The sequence below is a fragment of the Lolium perenne genome, chromosome 6 (assembly GCF_019359855.2).
Source record: "Lolium perenne isolate Kyuss_39 chromosome 6, Kyuss_2.0, whole genome shotgun sequence".
Lineage (NCBI taxonomy): Eukaryota > Viridiplantae > Streptophyta > Magnoliopsida > Poales > Poaceae > Lolium > Lolium perenne.
Window position 1 is genome coordinate 250,477,092 of NC_067249.2, and position 19,068 is coordinate 250,496,159.

Sequence of the window (19,068 nt, forward strand, 5' to 3'; positions counted from 1 at the left end):
TATTCTTCATCTTTACAATATATAGCTCATGGGACAAATAGCCTAAAAACTATTGTGGTATTGAATATGTACTTATGCACTTTATCTCTTATTAAGTTGCTTGTTGTGCGATAACCATGTTTCTGGGGACGCCATCAACTACTCTTTGTTGAATATCATGTGAGTTGTTATGCATGTCCGTCTTGTCTGAAGTAAGGGAGATTTACCACTAGATGAATGGTTAGAGCATGCATACTGTTAGAGAAGAACATTGGGCCGCTAACTAAAGCCATGATTCATGGTGGAAGTTTCAGTTTTGGACAAATATCCTCAATCTCTTATGAGAATATTAATTGTTGCTAAATGCTTATGCATTAAAGAGGAGTCCATTATCTGTTGTCTATGTTGTCCCGGTATGGATGTCTAAGTTGAGAATAATCAAAAGCGAGAAATCCAATGCGAGCTTTCTCCTTAGACCTTTGTACAGGCGGCATAGAGGTGCCCCTTTGTGACACTTGGTTAAAACATATGTATTGCAATGATAATCCAGGTAATCCGAGCTAATTAGGACAAGGTGCGGGTACTATTGGTATACTATGCATGAGGCTTGCAACTTGTAGGATATAATTTACATAATGCATATGCTTTATTACTACCGTTGACAAAATTGTTTCTTGTTTTCAAAATAAAAGCTCTAGCACAAATATAGCAATCAATGCTTCCCTCTGTGAAGGGCCTTTCTTTTACTTTTTTGTTGAGTCAGTTTACCCATTTCTCTCTATCTTAGAAGCAAATACTTGTGTTAACTGTGCATTGATTCTTACATGCTTGCTTATTGCACTTGTTATATTGCTTTGCATTGACAACTATCCATGAGATATACATGTTACAAGTTGAAAGCAACCGCTGAAACTTAATCTTCCTTTGTGTTGCTTCAATGCCTTTACTTTGAATTTATTGCTTTATGAGTTAACTCTTATGCAAGACTTATTGATGCTTGTCTTGAAAGTACTATTCATGAAAAGTCTTTGCTATATGATTCAATTGTTTAATCATTGTATTTACCATTGCTTTGAATCGCTGCATTCATCTCATATGCTTTACAATAGTATGATCAAGATTATGTTGGTAGCATGTCACTTCAGAAATTATGTTTTATCGTTTACCTACTCGAGGACGAGTAGGAACTAAGCTTGGGGATGCTGATACGTCTCCAACGTATCTATAATTTCTGATGTTCCATGCTTGTTTTATGACAATACCTACATGTTTTGTTCACACTTTATGATGATTTTATGCGTTTTCCGGAACTAACCTATTGACGAGATGCCGAAGTGCCAGTTCCTGTTTTCTGCTGTTTTTGGTTTTAGAAATCCTAGTAAGGAAATATTCTCAGAATTGGACGAAATCAACGCCCAGAATCTTAAAATCCCACGAAGCTTCCAGAACACCCGAGAGCCGCCAGAGGGGGGGCATAGGGCCACCAGATGACAGGGTGGCGCGGCCCAGGCCTTGGCCGCGCCCCCCTACTGTGTCACCGCCTCGTCGACCCTCCGACTCCGCCTCTTCGCCTATATAAAGGTCCCTGACCTAAAACTTCGATACGAAAAAGCCACGGTACGAGAAACCTTCCAGAGCCGCCGCCATCGCGAAGCCAAGATCTGGGGGACAGGAGTCTCTGTTTCGGCATGCCGCCGGGACGGGGAAGTGCCCCCGGAAGGCTCCTCCATCGACACCACCGCCATCTTCATCAACGCTGCTGTCTCCCATGACGAGGGAGTAGTTCTCCATCGAGGCTAAGGGCTGTACCGGTAGCTATGTGGTTCATCTCTCTCCTATGTACTTCAATACAATAATCTCATGAGATGCCTTACATGATTGAGATTTATATGATGATGCTTGTAATCTAGATGTCGTTATGCTAGTCAAGTGAATTTTACTTATGTGATCTCCGGAGACTCCTTGTGCCACGTGTGTAAAGGTGACAGTGTGTGCACCGTGTGGGTCTCTTAGGCTATATTTCACAGAATACTTATTCACTGTTATGAATAGCATAGTGAGGTGCTTATTTATATCCCTTTATGAATGCAATGTGCTTTGTATCACTACTATTCTATGTGCTACTCTAGTGATGTTATTAAAGTAGTCTATTCCTCCTGCACGGTGTAAAGGTGACAGTGTGTGCATCGTGTAGTACTTGGCGTAGGTTATGATTGTAATCTCTTGTAGATTATGAAGTTAATTATTGCTATGATAGTATTGATGTGATCTATTCCTCCTTTCATAGTGTGAAGGTGACAGTGTGCATGCTATGTTAGTACTTGGTTTAGTTGTGTTGATCTATCGTGCACTCTAAGGTTATTTAAACATGAATATCGAATATTGTGGAGCTTGTTAACTTCGGCATTGAGGGTTCGTGTAATCCTACGCAATTAGTGGTGTTCATCATCCAACAAGAGAGTGTAGAGTATAGAATTTATCTATTTATTCTGTTATGTGATCAATGTTGAGAGTGTCCACTAGTGAAAGTATGATCCCTAGGCCTTGTTCCCAAATACTGCAATCATCGCTGCTTGTTTACTGTTTTACTGCATCTCTACTGCTTGCAATATTACCACCATCAATCACACGCTAGTTGTAGCATCAAGCTATTTTCTGGCGCCGTTACTACTGCTCATATACATTCATACCACCTGTATTTCACTATCTCTTCGCCGAACTAGTGCACCTATTAGGTGTGTTGGGGACACAAGAGACTTCTTCTTTGTGGTTGCAGGGTTGCATGAGAGGGATATCTTTGACCTCTTCCTCCCTGAGTTCGATAAACCTTGGGTGATCCACTTAAGGGAAACTTGCTGCTGTTCTACAAACCTCTGCTCTTGGAGGCCCAACACTGTCTACAAGAATAGAAGCACCCGTAGACATCACCCCTACCGGCTCCGCCTCCACGACCGCAGCCTCTTCCGCCTCCTTGACCTCCGTGTTGGAATGCCATGGAAACCATGTCGGATCCGCCGCTCTTCTGGTCATCGGGGGATTCTTCCGCTTGTTGTTGTTGCTGCCGCCACCGTTATCACGGTTCTTCTTTTGCTGGTGCAGGGGTATTGACAAGGTATGAACTAGTCAATGCCTACAGATTGTAGACTAGGGTTTAGTTGGAAGTAGATGGCAAGTAGATCTCGAAGGTTTCAGCCGAAAAGTACTCGATGAATAAGAAACTAGGGTTGTGTTGACAATGGATTCGATCCTCTCTTCGTCCCTCGACTCCCCTTTATATAGGAGGCGGAGCCGAGGGTTTCGTATTACATAAGATTACATATTCCGGGAGACTCTCTGAGTTCAACCCGTAAAATTACATATCTCTATATTTCCTAATACAACTCTATCTTTCCTAAATACTAATTGGGCTTCCGAGCTTCATATTCTTCGCCTCGTGGGCCTTCAATAAACCCCGGGTACCATCTTCGGCAGGCCCATTGGGGATGCCTATGTCAGTAGCCCCCGAGATTTTGCTTGAATCGAAGAATCAAGGAAAATCTCCAATTTTATAGTTCATCAAATAACTTTTCAAACCATCATATATCTTTGGATATACAATTATATATTGTACAGGGAAAATGGTAATTGGGGCTAGTTCATCTGATGGATCAGGTACTAGTTAACTGCTCTAGTAGCAATCCGCAAAAACCTACTTCAAGATCACGTCCCTGGACATGATCTCGGGATACTGGTGTTAACTCGACATGTGCCACTTAAGGTCTTACCATTTGTCGAGTCCCAGTCATGTTTTATCGAGTACCTAACGCGTCCGTTAGGATTTTTCTTCGTATCTGTTGATACGGAAAAAAGTAGCAAACCGACGTCAGAGACGGTGCCACGCCGCTCAGAATGGATCTGGGGTCTTACCTTCGCAAAGTTTTGCGGCATTCAGAGATTATTCGCGGCTTTTAGCGCTCTGAGAATATATTGTCGAGTGCTTTTTCGGCTGTTGGAATAGCACATTTTCTTGAGTCAACGAATGACTTATCTTGTCTTCCCGATGGGAGTATATAGAGAGTTATTTGCATAACTCGAGATATGCCAACCAATATATTTTATAATTTCATCGGGCACGCGAACAGCGTTCCCGATGGGAGTAGCCCCCGAGGCTACAGCCAAGTGCTTGTGCTTGGTTGTAGGCTCACCGTTTTAATATCTTTCTTGTGACTATATTGAAAACCTCTCGAGATCTTCCATATTTATCAGGTGCGCGACCAGCGCTCCCGATGGGACTAGCCCCCGAGGCTATGGACAAATGCTTGCATTTGATCATAGGTTCCCGCCATTTCTTTCTTGCATAATTCGAAGATTATTCTTTTTTCTTAAGTAGCCCCCGAGCATTTGAGCAAAAACATGTATTTGATCAAAAGCTCTCGAAATTATCATCACTTCTATTTTGTCACTCATTTCATATCACCGTTGTCGAGTTTTTCCTTTGTTCAAGTGACATCAGTGCTGACGTTAGCCACGATCCCTGTATTGGGAAAACACGAGTTATGTCCTTTCACTGACTGGTGGACCCAAAACCTGCGGTAGTTTGACACGTTACGCAAGTGGGGGACACACGTCCTCCGCTTTTTTGCACGTTTACTGTAGCGCCTGTCCAGTTCCTTCTCTGTAAAAATACACTTTTACCCCTTAGCCACGTGTGAAGCATCAAATCCATTACTTGTTGATACGTCTCCAACGTATCGATAATTTCTTATGTTCCATACCACTTTATTGATGATACCTACATGTTTTATGCATACTTTATGTCATATTTATGCATTTTCCGGCACTAACCTATTAACGAGATGCCGAAGAGCCAGTTGCTGTTTTCTGCTGTTTTTGGTTTCAGAAATCCTAGTAAGGAAATATTCTCAGAATTGGACGAAATCAACGCCCAGGATCTTATTTTTCCACGAAGCTTCCAGAACACTGGAGAGGAAACGAAGTGGGGCGACGAGGCGGCGACATGCCAGGGCGGCGCGGCCCACCCCCTGGCCGCGCGGCCCTAGCGTGTGGGCCCCTCGCGTCGCCCCTAAACCTATCTCCTCCGCCTACTTAAGCCTTCGTCGATAATAACTCTAGTACCGAGAGCCACGATATGGAAAACCTTCCAGAGACGCCGCCGCCGCCAATCCCATCTCGGGGGATTCAGGAGATCGCCTCCGGCACCCTGCCGGAGAGGGGAATCATCTCCCGGAGAACTCTTCACCGCCATGGTCGCCTCCGGAGTGATCAGTGAGTAGTTCACCCCTGGACTATGGGTCCATAGCAGTAGCTAGATGGTCGTCTTCTCCTAATTGTGCTTCATTGTCGGGTCTTGTGAGCTGCCTAACATGATCAAGATCATCTATCTGTAATGCTACATGTTGTGTTTGTTGGGATCCGATGAATAGAGAATACTATGCTATGTTGATTATCAATCTATTATCTATGTGTTGTTTATGATCTTGCATGCTCTCCGTTATTAGTAGAGGCTCTGGCCAAGTTTTTGCTAGTAACTCCAAGAGGGAGTATTTATGCTCGATAGTCGGTTCATGCCTCCATTAAATCTGGGACAGTGACAGAAAGTTCTAAGGTTGTGGATGCGCTGTTGCCACTAGGGATAAAACATCGATGCTATGTCTAAGGATGTAGTTATTGATTACATTACGCACCATACTTAATGCAATTGTCTGTTGTTTGCAACTTAATACTGGAAGGGGTTCGGATGATAACCTTAAGGTGGACTTTTTAGGCATAGATGCATGCTGGATAGCGGTCTATGTACTTTGTCGTAATGCCCAATTAAATCTCACTATACTCATCATATCATGTATGTGCATGGTCATGCCCTCTTTATTTGTCAATTGCCCAACTGTAATTTGTTCACCCAACATGCTTATTCTTATCGGAGAGACGCCTCTAGTGAACTGTGGACCCCGGTCCATTCTTTTAATCAAATACAATCTACTGCAATACTTGTTCTACTATTTTCTGCAAACAATCATCATCCACACTATACATCTAATCCTTTGTTACAGCAAGCCGGTGAGATTGACAACCTCACTATCACGTTGGGGCAAACTAATTTGGTTATGTTGTGCAGGTTCCACGTTGGCGCCGGAATCCCTGGTGTTGCGCTGCACTACACTTCGTCGCCATCATCCTTCAACGTGCTTCTTGACTCCTACTGGTTCGATAAACCTTGGTTTCTTACTGAGGGAAACTTACTGCTGTACGCATCACACCTTCCACTTGGGGTTCCCAACGGTCGTGTTCTGTACGCGTGTCAAGCTAAATTTCTGGCGCCGTTGCCGGGGAGATCAAGACACGCTGCAAGGGGAGTCTCCACCTCCAATCTCTTTACTTTGTTTTTGTCTTGCTTTATTTTATTTAGTACTTTGTTTGCTGCATTATATCGAAACACAAAAAAATTAGTTGCTAGTTTTAGTTTATTTGCTATCTTGTTTGCTATATCAAAAACACAAAAAATTAGTTACTTGCATTTGCTTTACTTATTTCATCATGTTTCCTCCTAAGTTTATTCTTAAGGATGTACCGGTAGGCCGAGGGTCTATCCTCGGGAAAGATAATATAGAAGATTTTTTCACTCATATTAGTACGGTTGAAGATTTTGAAGATAGACACCTGGTAGAACTTGCTCCTACTTATGAAATTGCTGCTGCTTCTTTAGTACACATGCTAGAAGCTAGATTTGTTAACCTCAACCCCGCAATGCAGCATATGTTCCTTACACTAAGTGATATGGAAGAAGGAGAGAAGAAAGATTTTGTCATAGAAACTCTTCTTAAAGAATTTGGTGATGTAGCAAGAGAAGCTAGAAAGGTCTTTACTAAATATAATATGTTTGGCTCTTATACAAACTTTGCTAGCACCCTTGAAAGATGGAAAAAGAGAGACAAAAGTACACTAATAAAGTTAATTATGAGGGGGATATTAAAACATCAATACCTTGCAAGCTCTTGGGAATGTGCGAGGCACTAGAAAATAATTTTGATTGGATTGTTCCTGAAGATTTGTTTGATGAGAGTAGCAAGCCTAAGGGTAATAAAAAGGGAGCCTCTGAAACTTACATAAATAAGATACAATGCATAGTTGAGAAAACTCCAAACCCCGCTGTAGATGCATCATCTCTTGATAGTACTTGATACACACTTTCTGCGCCTAGCTGAAAGGCGTTAAAGAATAGCGCTTATGGGAGACAACCCATGATTTTACTACTGCACCTTTATTTTATATTTGAGTCTTGGAAGTTGTTACTACTGTAGCAACCTCTCCTTATCTTAGTTTTGTTGCATTGTTGTGCCAAGTAAAGTCGTAGATAGTAAGGTTCATACTAGATTTGGATTACTGCGCAGAAACAGATTTCTTTGCTGTCACGAATTTGGGCCTATTCTCTGTAGGTAACTCAGAAAATTATGCCAATTTACGTGAGTGATCCTCAGATATGTACGCAACTTTCATTCAATTTGAGCATTTTCATTTGAGCAAGTCTGGCGCCTCTTAGAAATTCATCTTTACGGACTGTTCTGTTTTGACGGATTCTGCCTTTTATTTCGCATTGCTTGTTTTGCTATGCTTGATGGATTTTTCTATTCCATTAACTTTCAGTAGCTTTGTGAACATGTTGTGCAGGTTCCACGTTGGCACCGGAATCCCTGGTGTTGCGCCGCACTACACTTCGCCGCCATCAACCTTCAACGTGCTTCTTGACTCCTACTGGTTCGATAAACCTTGGTTTCTTACTGAGGGAAACTTACTGTTGTACGCATCACACCTTCCACTTGGGGTTCCCAACGGTCGCGTGTTGTACGCGTGTCACTTCTCCATCCAACGGTGCGACGATTGGCAAATTTTCTATATAAAAAGCCTTCGTCTTCCTCCGTTCTTCCCCTCGCATCGCCGCACCTCAGCTCTCGCTCCAAAAAATCCCCCATTGCACCCAACACTTCCTGAGCACAACCAAACTCTCACTCACGCCTTCGCCATTGTTGATGCCACCCCGCGCAAGACGCACCAGGCACAGCACACCTGAATCCAAGATGGTGGCGCAAGATCTTGGAACGGGGGTGTGGGAAAGATCCAAGATTTCCAATCAGGTTTGGTCAAAAAAAAGATTTACATTCAGGACATCAACCTGATGAAGAAACTTGGATTGATGAAGAAGAAGGACGCTCTTCGCTTCCCCAGCGAGGAGAGCTACCCGACACCTCCTATCGAATATCGGGTTAGCTTCGTTGACCACCTTATCCGCGGCCTCTCTGTTCCCATCCATGATTTCCTCCGCGGCCTTCTCTTTGTGTATGGGTTGCAGCTTCACCAGCTGACTCCCAATTCCATCCTCCATGTCTCTATTTTCATTACTCTTTGCGAATGCTTCCTCGGAGTCCATCCTAATTGGGCTCTGTGGAAACGCATCTTCTGCCTCCACCGTGATGGCTCCCACAACATCACCTACAACATAGGTGGTGTTGTTATTTGCGTTCGCCCTAATGTCGAATATTTTCACGTCAAATTCCCCAACTCCGTCCAAGGGTGGCGCAAAAGATGGTTATACGTCCACGAAGAATGCCCCGACTCGGTGGAGTATAACATTGCTCCTTTCGATGGAGGTGCCGAAATTATTCGCCACCGATCCTGGGACGCGGAGGCCACCGAAGAGGAGAAAACGGCGATAGAGGCGCTGATGTCCCGTATCCACGAGCTCCAACATACCCGTGGCAAGGAACTGTCGGGTATCCAAATTACAGAGTATTTCCTTAGAATTAGGGTGGCCTCTGCAGGCTCGCAAAAACCCCCTCTGGATGTACGCTGGCGAAGAAGATGTCAATCGGCTCTCCAAGCATCTCACAGTAAAGGACTTGGAGAAGCTGATCAGAAGAATCTCATCGCTTAGAAAAAAGGATGTCGTTCCTTCCTCCTATCGCGTGGAGCCGTATAGCGGCACCTACGCCCTCCCCAAGGTAAATTCTTATGTTGCCGAAATTCTTAACATTTATCGACTGCTATTTTGTTGACTTTGTTCTGCTGGTGAAATGCTAACTTTTGTCGATGTGTCTTTGCTCCTTGTAGAATCATCCAGTTTTATCTTCCCTTCCTCCTCTTCCTGAAGGCGGAGAAGTCGAAGAAAGAACCATCGTCACCGACGAGCCCCAGGGCACTTCTCGCCATGAGAGCGAAGTTGCGGGTTCTCACAAATCCGCGGCTTCCTCTGAAAGAGAAGTAGATTCTGAAGCTACCGAGTCGACACATTCCCTTCCTTATGCTGCTTCTCCGACGAACAAGCGGAAAAGGGATGAAGTCGCAGACTCCGGTGCCTCCAAGGTTGATAAGTCCCTTCTCGAGGAAACCTCTCCCGAGGAACAGGAACAAACCTTCAACCCTTACGATGATGCCCTCGTCAGCTCGTAAGTTTCTTTCGCCTTTTTCTTGTTGCAACCGATATTTTGCTTGTCTTATTTCTTAAACTTTTGCTTGGTGAATAGTGGCGAGGAAGAAGATCCTCCTGTTAACGTGACTGCTCAAACGAGCACGTCACATACTTTAGTTCTATCGGAGACTCGCCCCGACGAAACCTCGCCTCCTCAACAAGATGTAGGGCATCCGTCTCCTGTTGGGAGCCCCCGAGCCTCATCGCCAAAGAGAGCAAGGATTGAGCCATGCAAAGAGTCCACTCTTTTGGCCAGTAGTTCTGCTACTCCTTGTATGGACGATGTAAGTGCTCTGCTCGCTTTTCTTTTTTGCTATCGAACTTTTCTTTTCTTGTGTAGTCTTTCTCATCTCGATTACTTTACTGCCTCTGATGAAAGAATTTGTTCGTCTTGGTACCCAATTTATCGGGTACCGTGACCTTGCCAATCAATTGAAAGGTACTTTACTCTTGCTTCCTTTTTGTCGAGCAAATTTTCCTCTTTGTTTCGTATCATAACCTTGTTGCTTCTTTATTTTTGCTCAGAGGATCTGTCCGGGGCTAATAAACGCGCTGATGACCTTGCTCGCAAGCTGGAGCAGAGTGAAAAAGCTCGCGAGAAAGCTGAATCAAACGTTGCCGCTGTCGAGGGTCTTCGAAGAAGACTCCATGACGCGGAACATACTCTGAGCGAGAACATCACTCAACAGCGTGCTCGCGAGGAAAATGTCATTGCCTGTTTGGAGTCGCAGAATCGGCGCTTCGTGAGTAAGTGTCCTAACCAACTTGCTTTTATCTTGAGTCATTGCTCGTCCATACTTTTTACCGACTTGATATTTTGCTTCAGCACGGAGGATGCACCAAGATTTTGAGCTCGAAAAGCCCACAGGTGATCATCTTCTTGACGCCCTGTCGCTTCTTGAGATTCATGGAGACGAAGTGCGCCAGAGTATCTGCGACGCCAAGTCGGCGTTTTCTCGTCTTTTTCCCTACTTCTTCGCGAAGAAGGAAAAACCTGAGACCTTTGCTGCTTTGGCTAGGCAATTTATCCCCGAAGAAGACCTCGGGCTGGGCCTTCGGCAAGAAGGATTAAAGATAGGCGTTGAAGGTACCATTGCGTTGGTTGCCGAAAGCCAACAAAACGTCGACTGGGCGAAGGTTGGTACCGTCCCGAAGATGGAGACGAAGAGGTGGCAATCTTTGATTAAGGCTGCCAAGCTGAACTCGAAGAAGATCCTCTCTTTCCTCGGGTGGAAACCAACTCCTGCTCCTAGCTCGTCAAAGCCGGAGGTCAAGTAGACCGTCTTGTCCTCTTGTCTTTATTTTGCTCTTTTTCTCTTTGTTGCTGTCGCCGTAATAGCTTTGGCAACAGCTGATCCTTGGTTCACTAGGAACCCTCTTTTGTAATGTTTGTGTAAATATCCAACTGAATCAATCAAAAACTATTTTGCCAAGTTATTGATATCAAAAAAAAATTCTCTCCGGTTGATTTTTGACAACTATACCGTGATGCCTCGTCCATCTGATGCGTTGCCGGCCATATCTTTTTCGAGAAAAGCTTCTACTACCGAATTTATCGAGAATTCTTCGAGTACCGATCAAATGGAAGATATAAATGAACTTCGACAGCAGCTTCAGTCGATGAAAAAACAAGCTCTCGTAATAATGGAACAATCTCGAAAATCTTCCGAACGGGAGAAACTTGCTCTTCAACAGGCCCAGGAAGCCCTGACTTTGAAGGACACCGCAGTTACCGAGGCTGCACAAGCTTTTTCGCGAGAAGAGCATATGCTACAACTGATGAACGATGCTAGCTTGGATATGGCAGGTATTCATCCTGAGTTCAATTTCTCTCATTTTTTTGTCTTGCCTGTTTTCCACCTCTCGCTGATGTTTCCATTGGGTAGGTTCTTTTCTGGACACTGCTGCCGAAGATCAGCGTGTGGAAGCTAGATCCAATGTACTTATAAAACTCGCCTTGGAGCATGGTTCAAATTTCTGGGCTACGCCTGAACGTACCCGACCAATCGTCAGATTCCAAGATCACGCTTGCCAAGTTCGTGATTTTCTCGACTTTTGTACCAAGACGCTGGCCTTGGTTTTCAACGCCTTGTTTCCTCGCAACCCTCCACCGAAAACTCTTCCCGATCTGATGGACAAATTTCGGGATGCTCCCCGGATCCACGGGTTCGTGAAGGCTCAGCTGACGGCCGGAGCAAGGTTTGCCATGATTATGCTGCAAGTCTGCTACCTGAAGTTAGACTTGACTAAGATTGTCGCGAAATGCCAAGCCAAACTGACTAGAAGGAGGAGAAATATCGACAAGATCAACGAAGCTGTAACTCCAGTAGCCGAAGAAATGATAGATGAGTTGCTTCGTCTAGACTCTGAATTCTTCGTGAGAGGGAGCTATGCTGAACATAGCCTTGGGGGTCCAAATAACGAGAGGATCAATATAGATGATATACTAGGTGATAATTGAAGAACTTCTTTGTTGTTTTTCCCTGTCGATGATCACCTGTATATTGTAAATAATATGTATATTGTCAAATATCTCAAACTGTCTTTCTTTCGATAAGCCCCCGAGGTTTTTTGTTGACAACTATTTTGTATCTTTATTGATTTGCGAGGTGCTTTGCACCAAGGCGAAATATTTTTGCAAGTTGTATTTTTCGGCAATGTATATATATATTGTAACTGCTGGGCGCGAGCCCCCAAGAGTGTCGATAAAGAAGATGTATGTCACCAATATCTTTACTATATTGCAGCACCGCGAGCCCACCTCATTAAAAACCTTTTCAGCCCCACTCGGTGCCCTGAAAAGGAAAAGAGTGCGTCTGAAAACTTGCGGGCATTTAAGTACATTATATTTTTACAAAGGAGGACTATATTTCGACTCTAAGCGTAGAACCGCCTGAGCTGCGCCACGTTCCAAGGGTTTGGTTCGGTGACCCCTGTCTTCTTGTCATTTATCATGTACGCTCCTCCTTCGATTACTTCGGTGACGATGTATGGGCCAACCCATGGTGATTCTAGTTTCTCATGGCTGGTTTGTGTGAGCCGAAGAACCAAATCTCCTACTTGGAAAGATCTTGGTCGCAAACGTCGACTGTGGTAATTTTTCATATCTTGCTGGTACTTGGTGACTCTTGATAGTGCCTCGTCTCGAGCTTCGTCCAGTGCGTCGACATTGTCTTCCAGTGCTTTTGTCGAGGTTTCTTCATTGTATTCCACCACTCTCGGGGAGTTGTGTTCTATCTCTATCGGCAATACTGCCTCAGGTCCATGGACCATGAAAAACGGAGTTTCCTGTGTCGATGTATTTGGTGTTGTTCGAATACTCCATAACACGCTGGGTAACTCCTCTGGCCACGTGTGTAGGGCGTTTTCCAATGGTTTTAATAGACGCTTCTTGATGCCGTTGTAGATGACGGCGTTTGCTTTCTCAACCTGTCCATTGGTTTGTGGATGCGCAACTGAAGCGAACTGTAGTTTGATGCCTACTTCTTCGCAGTATGCTTTGAATTCTTTGGATGTGAAGTTGCCGCCATTGTCTGTGACAATGCTGTGAGGGACTCCAAATCGAAAGACTATGCTCTTGACGAACTTGACTGCGGATGCTCCATCTGGTGAATTTATCGGCTTTTCTTCTATCCACTTTGTGAACTTATCGACAGCTACGAGCATATACTCGTATCCTCCTGGCCAAGCCTTGTGAAATTTACCCACCATATCAAGACCCCATTGGGCAAAAGGCCATGATAGCAGTATTGGCCTTAACTCTGCTGCCGGAGAATGAGGTTTTGCGGCAAACCTTTGACACGCGTCGCAGGTGCGAACTATGTCTTTTGCATCCTTGATTGCTGTTAACTAATAGAACCCTGCTCTGAAAACCTATGATGTTATAGCTCGACTGCTTGCATGATGTCCGCACACTCCTTCGTGTACCTCCTTCAGGATTAGCCTTCCTTCCTCGGGTGTGACACATCGTTGCAATACTCCCGAGATACTTCGTTTATACAGCTATTCTTTGAATACAGTAAATACTTTAGATCGCCTGATAACTCGCCTTGCTTCAACTGGATCGTCGGGTATTTCGTTTCTCGAAATATATGCTATGTACGACTGCATCCACGGAATCTGTATCATCATTATTTCCTTAGGTTCTTCCTCTTCTCCCGATGATGCTTCTTTAACCCCCGAGGATTTTTCTCCCTTTTCCTTCCTCTGCTTGTTTTTGCGCCTTGGTTGATCTTTCAGCTATCTCTTCCCATAATACACCAGGTGGTATTGCGAGACATTGCGACCCAATGTTTGCAAGAACATCAGATTCATCATTGCTTAGCCTGCTGAGGTGATTTACCTCGCACCCGTCGAACAACTTCTCGAGCTCGTTATACACTTCTTTGTATGCTATCATACTATCATTGACTGCGTCGCATTGATTCATGACTTGCTGAGCTACCAGTTGTGAGTCGCCGAAGATTTTTAATCGAGTTGCGCCACAAGCCTTCGCCACCTTCATCCCATGTATAAGTGCTTCATATTCTGCCTCATTGTTAGAAGCGTTTGGAAACGTCATCCGTAAGACATACTTCAACTTGTCGCCCTGAGGTGATACTAGTATCACGCCTGCTCCAGCTCCCTCTAATCTCTTGGACCCGTCGAAGTTCATAGTCCAGGTTCTCGATAAATCTGGAGGTCCTGTATTTTGTAGCTCCATCCACTCTGCGATGAAATCTGGTAAGATCTGCGACTTTATTGCTTTTATTTTTTCATATGTGATGTCCCGAGGGGAAAGCTCTATTCCCCAAAGGGAGACACGACCCGTAGCTTCTGGATTGTTTAGTATATTGGATAGAGGCGCCTCATTGACCACTATTATCGTATGCGCCGAAAAATAGTGTCGCAGTTTTCTTGCGGTTGTAAACACGCCATATGCTAACTTCTGGTACTGCGGGTACCGCTGTTTTGAAGGTGATAAAACTTCGCTGACGAAGTATACCGGCCGCTGCACTCCATGGAATTTGCCTTCTTCTTCTCTTTCAACCACGAGGACTGTGCTGACCACCTAAGGCGTGGCTGCAATGTATAGCAGGAGAGGTTCCTTTTCCTTGGGTGCCACCAAGATTGGTGATGTCGAGATTGTGCGCTTAAGTTCTTTGAAAGCTCTATCTGCCTCCTCATTCCACTGGAATTTCTCACCTTGTTTGATCAAAGCGTAAAACGGTAGTGCTTTTTCTCCTAGTCTAGCGATGAATCTGCTCAGAGCTGTGACTCGCCCTGTCAGCTGTTGTATTTCCTTTATCTTTGTTGGCTTCCTCATCATTACGATAGCTTGGATCTTTTCGGGATTGGCCTCGATTCCTCTTGCTGAGACTAGGAACCCGAGGAGTTCCCCTGCAGGAACGCCAAACGAGCACTTTGTCGGGTTCAGTTTGAGGCAGTTGCTGTCGAGGTTGTCGAAAGTTTCCTTCAGATCCTCGACCAAGGTGGACCCTTTCTTTGTTGTTATGACGACATCGTCGATATATACTTGGACGTTCTTGCCAATCTGCATGGCTAGACACTTCTGCATCATCCGCTGGTATGTTGCTCCCGCGTTTTTCAGCCCAAAGGGCATTGTTCTATAGCAGAACACGCCATATGGTGTTATAAAAGCTGTTTTGACTTCATCCTTGATACGTCTCAAACGTATCTATAATTTCTTATGTTCCATGCTAGTTTTATGACAATACTCACATGTTTTATATACACTTTATATCATTTATATGCATTTTCCGGCACAAACCTATTAACAAGATGCCGAAGCGCCAGTTCCTGTTTTCTGCTGTTTTTGTTTCAGAAATCCTACACAGGAAATATTCTCGGAATTGGACGAAACAAAATCCCAGGGTCTTATTTTCCACGGAGCTTTCCAGAAGACCGAAGGAGATACGAAGTGGGGCCACGAGGTGGCGACACCACAAGGCGGCGCGGCCAAGGAGGGGCCCGCGCCGCCCTATGGTGTGGGCCCCTCGTGCCTCTCCCGACTCTGCCCTTCCGCCTACTTAAACTCTCCGTCGCGAAAACCCTATTACCGAGAGCCACGATACGAGAAAACATACTGAGACGCTGCCGCCACCAATCCCATCTCGGGGGATTCAGGAGATCGCCTCCGGCACCCTGCCGGAGAGGGGAATCATCACCTGGAGGACTCTACGTCACCATGATCGCCTCCGGACTGATGTATGAGTAGTTCATCCTTGGACTATGGGTCCATAGCAGTAGCTAGATGGTTGTCTTCTCCTCATGTGTTATCATGTTTAGATCTTGTGAGCTGCCTATCATGATCAAGATCATCTATTTGTAATGGTACATGTTGTGTTTGTTGGGATCCGATGAATATGGAATACTATGTCAAGTTGATTATCAATCTATCATATATGTGTTGTTTATGATCTTGCATGCTCTCCGTTGCTAGTAGAGGCTCTGGCCAAGTTAATACTTGTGACTCCAAGAGGGAGTATTTATGCTCGATAGTGGGTTCATGCCTCCATTGAATCTCAGGACAATGACGAGAAAGTTCTAAGGTTGTGGATGTGCTGTTGCCACTAGGGATAAAACATCAATGCTTTGTCTAAGGATATTTGTGTTGATTACATTACGCACCATACTTAATGCAATTGTCTATTGTTTGCAACTTAATACTGGAAGGGGTGCGGATGCTAACCCGAAGGTGGACTTTTTAGGCATAGATGCATTATGGATAGCGGTCTATGTTATTTGTCGTAATGCCCTAAGTAAATCTCATATTAGTCATCATGATATGTATGTGCATTGTTATGCCCTCTCTATTTGTCAATTGCCCAACTGTAATTTGTTCACCCAACATGCTATTTCTTATTGTAGAGACACCACTAGTGAATTGTGGACCCCGGTCCATTCTTTTACATCTGAAATACAATCTACTGCAATCATTGTTTTCTGCTGTTCTTTACAAACAAACATCATTCTCCACACCATACGTTTAATCCTTTGTTTACAGCAAGCCGGTGAGATTGACAACCTCACTGTTAAGTTGGGGCAAAGTATTTTGATTGTGTTGTGCAGGTTCCACGTTGGCGCCGGAATCTCTGGTGTTGCGCCGCACTACACTCCTCCACCAACAACCTTCACGTGGCCTTCATCTTCTACTGGTTTGATAACCTTGGTTTCTTACTGAGGGAAAACTTGCTGCTGTACGCATCACACCTTCCTCTTGGGGTTCCCAACGGACGTGTGCTTCACGCGTTATCAATCCTCTTCTTTTAACCTGATCTGGTTGTAACCAGAGTATGCATCCAGGAAGGAAAGACGTTCGCAACCTGCCGTGGAGTCGATAATTTGATCGATCCTCGGGAGGGGAAAGTGATCCTTTGGACAATGTTTATTGAGACACGTGAAGTCGACGCACATGCGAAGGACTTTTGTGTTTTTCTTCGGCACCAACACTGGGTTAGCTACCCACGTGGCTTCTGTATGTAGTGATGTCTACGCCCCCCCCCCCTCCTTTTCCTGTAGACAGTGTTGGGCCTCCAAGAGCAGAGGTTTGTAGAACAGCAGCAAGTTTTCCCTTAAGTGGATCACCCAAGGTTTATCGAACTCAGGGAGGAAGAGGTCAAAGATATCCCTCTCATGCAACCCTGCAACCACAAAGCAAGAAGTCTCTTGTGTCCCCAACACACCTAATAGGTGCACTAGTTCGGCGAAGAGATAGTGAAATACAGGTGGTATGAATATATATGAGCAGTGGCAACGGCACCAGAAAAGTGCTTTGCCCAGGACAGTAAACAAGCAGTAGTAACGCAGCAGTAGTAAACAAGTAGCGATAGCAGTATTTAGGAACAAGGCCTAGGGATTAGACTTTCACTAGTGGACACTCTCAACTTTGATCACATAACAGAATAGATAAATGCATACTCTACACTCTTGTTGGATGATGAACACATTGCGTAGGATTACACGAATCCTCAATGCCGGAGTTAACAAGCTCCACAATTCAATGTTCATATTTAAATAACCTTAGAGTGCATGAAAGATCAATTCGACTAAACCAAGTACTAACATAGTATGCACACTGTCACCTTCACACTATGTAGGAGGAATAGATCATATCAATACTATCATAGCAATAGTTAACTTCATAATCTACAAGAGATCATAATCATAGCATAAACCAAGTACTAACACGGATGCACACACTGTCACCATTACACCGTGTAGGAGGAATAAAACTACTTTAATAACATTGCTAGAGTAGCACATAGATAAATTGTGATACAAACACATTGCAATCATAAAGAGATATAAATAAGCACTTCACTATGCCATTCATAACAGTGAATAAGTATTCTGTGAAATATAGCCTAAGAGACCCACACGGTGCACACACTGTCACCTTTACACACGTGGGACAAGGAGTCTCCGGAGATCACATAAGTAAAATTCACTTGACTAGCATAACGACATCTAGATTACAAGCATCATCATATGAATCTCAATCATGTAAGGCAGCTCATGAGATTATTGTATTGAAGTACATAGGAGAGAGATGAACCACATAGCTACCGGTACAGCCCCGAGCCTCGATGGAGAACTACTCCCTCCTCATGGGAGCAGCAGCGGTGATGAAGATGGCGGTGGAGATGGCAGCGGTGTCGATGGAGAAGCCTTCCGGGGGCACTTCCCCATTCCGGCGGCGTGCCGGAACAGAGACTCCTGTCCCCCAGATCTTGGCTTCGCGATGGCGGCGGCTCTGGAAGGTTTTCTCTGGTTTCGTCGAACGTATCAGGGTTTTCGCGATGGAGGCTTTAAATAGGCGGAAGGGCAGCCTCGGAGGGGGCCTGGGGCCACCACACCATAGGGCGGCGCGGCCCCCCCTCTGGCCGCGCCAGGGTGTAGTGTGGGGCCCCCAGGGCTTCCCTCTGGCGACTCTCGGGTGTTCTGGATGCTTCCAGGCAAAATAGGAACCTGGGCGTTGATTTCGTCCGATTCCGAGAATATTTCGTTACTAGGATTTCTGAAACCAAAAACAGCAGAAAACAGGAACTGGCACTTCGGCATCTTGTTAATAGGTTAGTTCCAGAAAACGCATAAATATGATAAAAAATGTGCATATAACATGTAGATATCATCAATAATGTGGCATGGAACGTAAGAAATTATCGATACGTCGGAGACGTATCAGCATCCCCAAGCTTAGTTTCTGCTTGTCCCGAGCAGGTAAACGATAAACAAAGATAATTTCTGGAGTGACATGCCATCATAAACTTGATCATATTGTAAACATATGTAATGAATGCAGCAATCCGAGACAATGGTAATGACATGAGTAAACAACTGAATCATAAAGCAAAGACTTTTCATGAATAGTACTTCAAGACAAGCATCAATAAGTCTTGCATAAGAGTTAACTCATAAAGCAATAATTCAAAGTAAAGGCATTGAAGCAACATAAAGGAAGATGAAGTTTCAGCGGTTGCTTTCAACTTGTAACATGTGTATCTCATGGATATTGTCAACATAGAGTAATATAATAAGTGCAATATGCAAGTATGTAGGAATCAATGCACAGTTCACACAAGTGTTTGCTTCTTGAGGTGGAGAGAAATAGGTGAACTGACTCAACA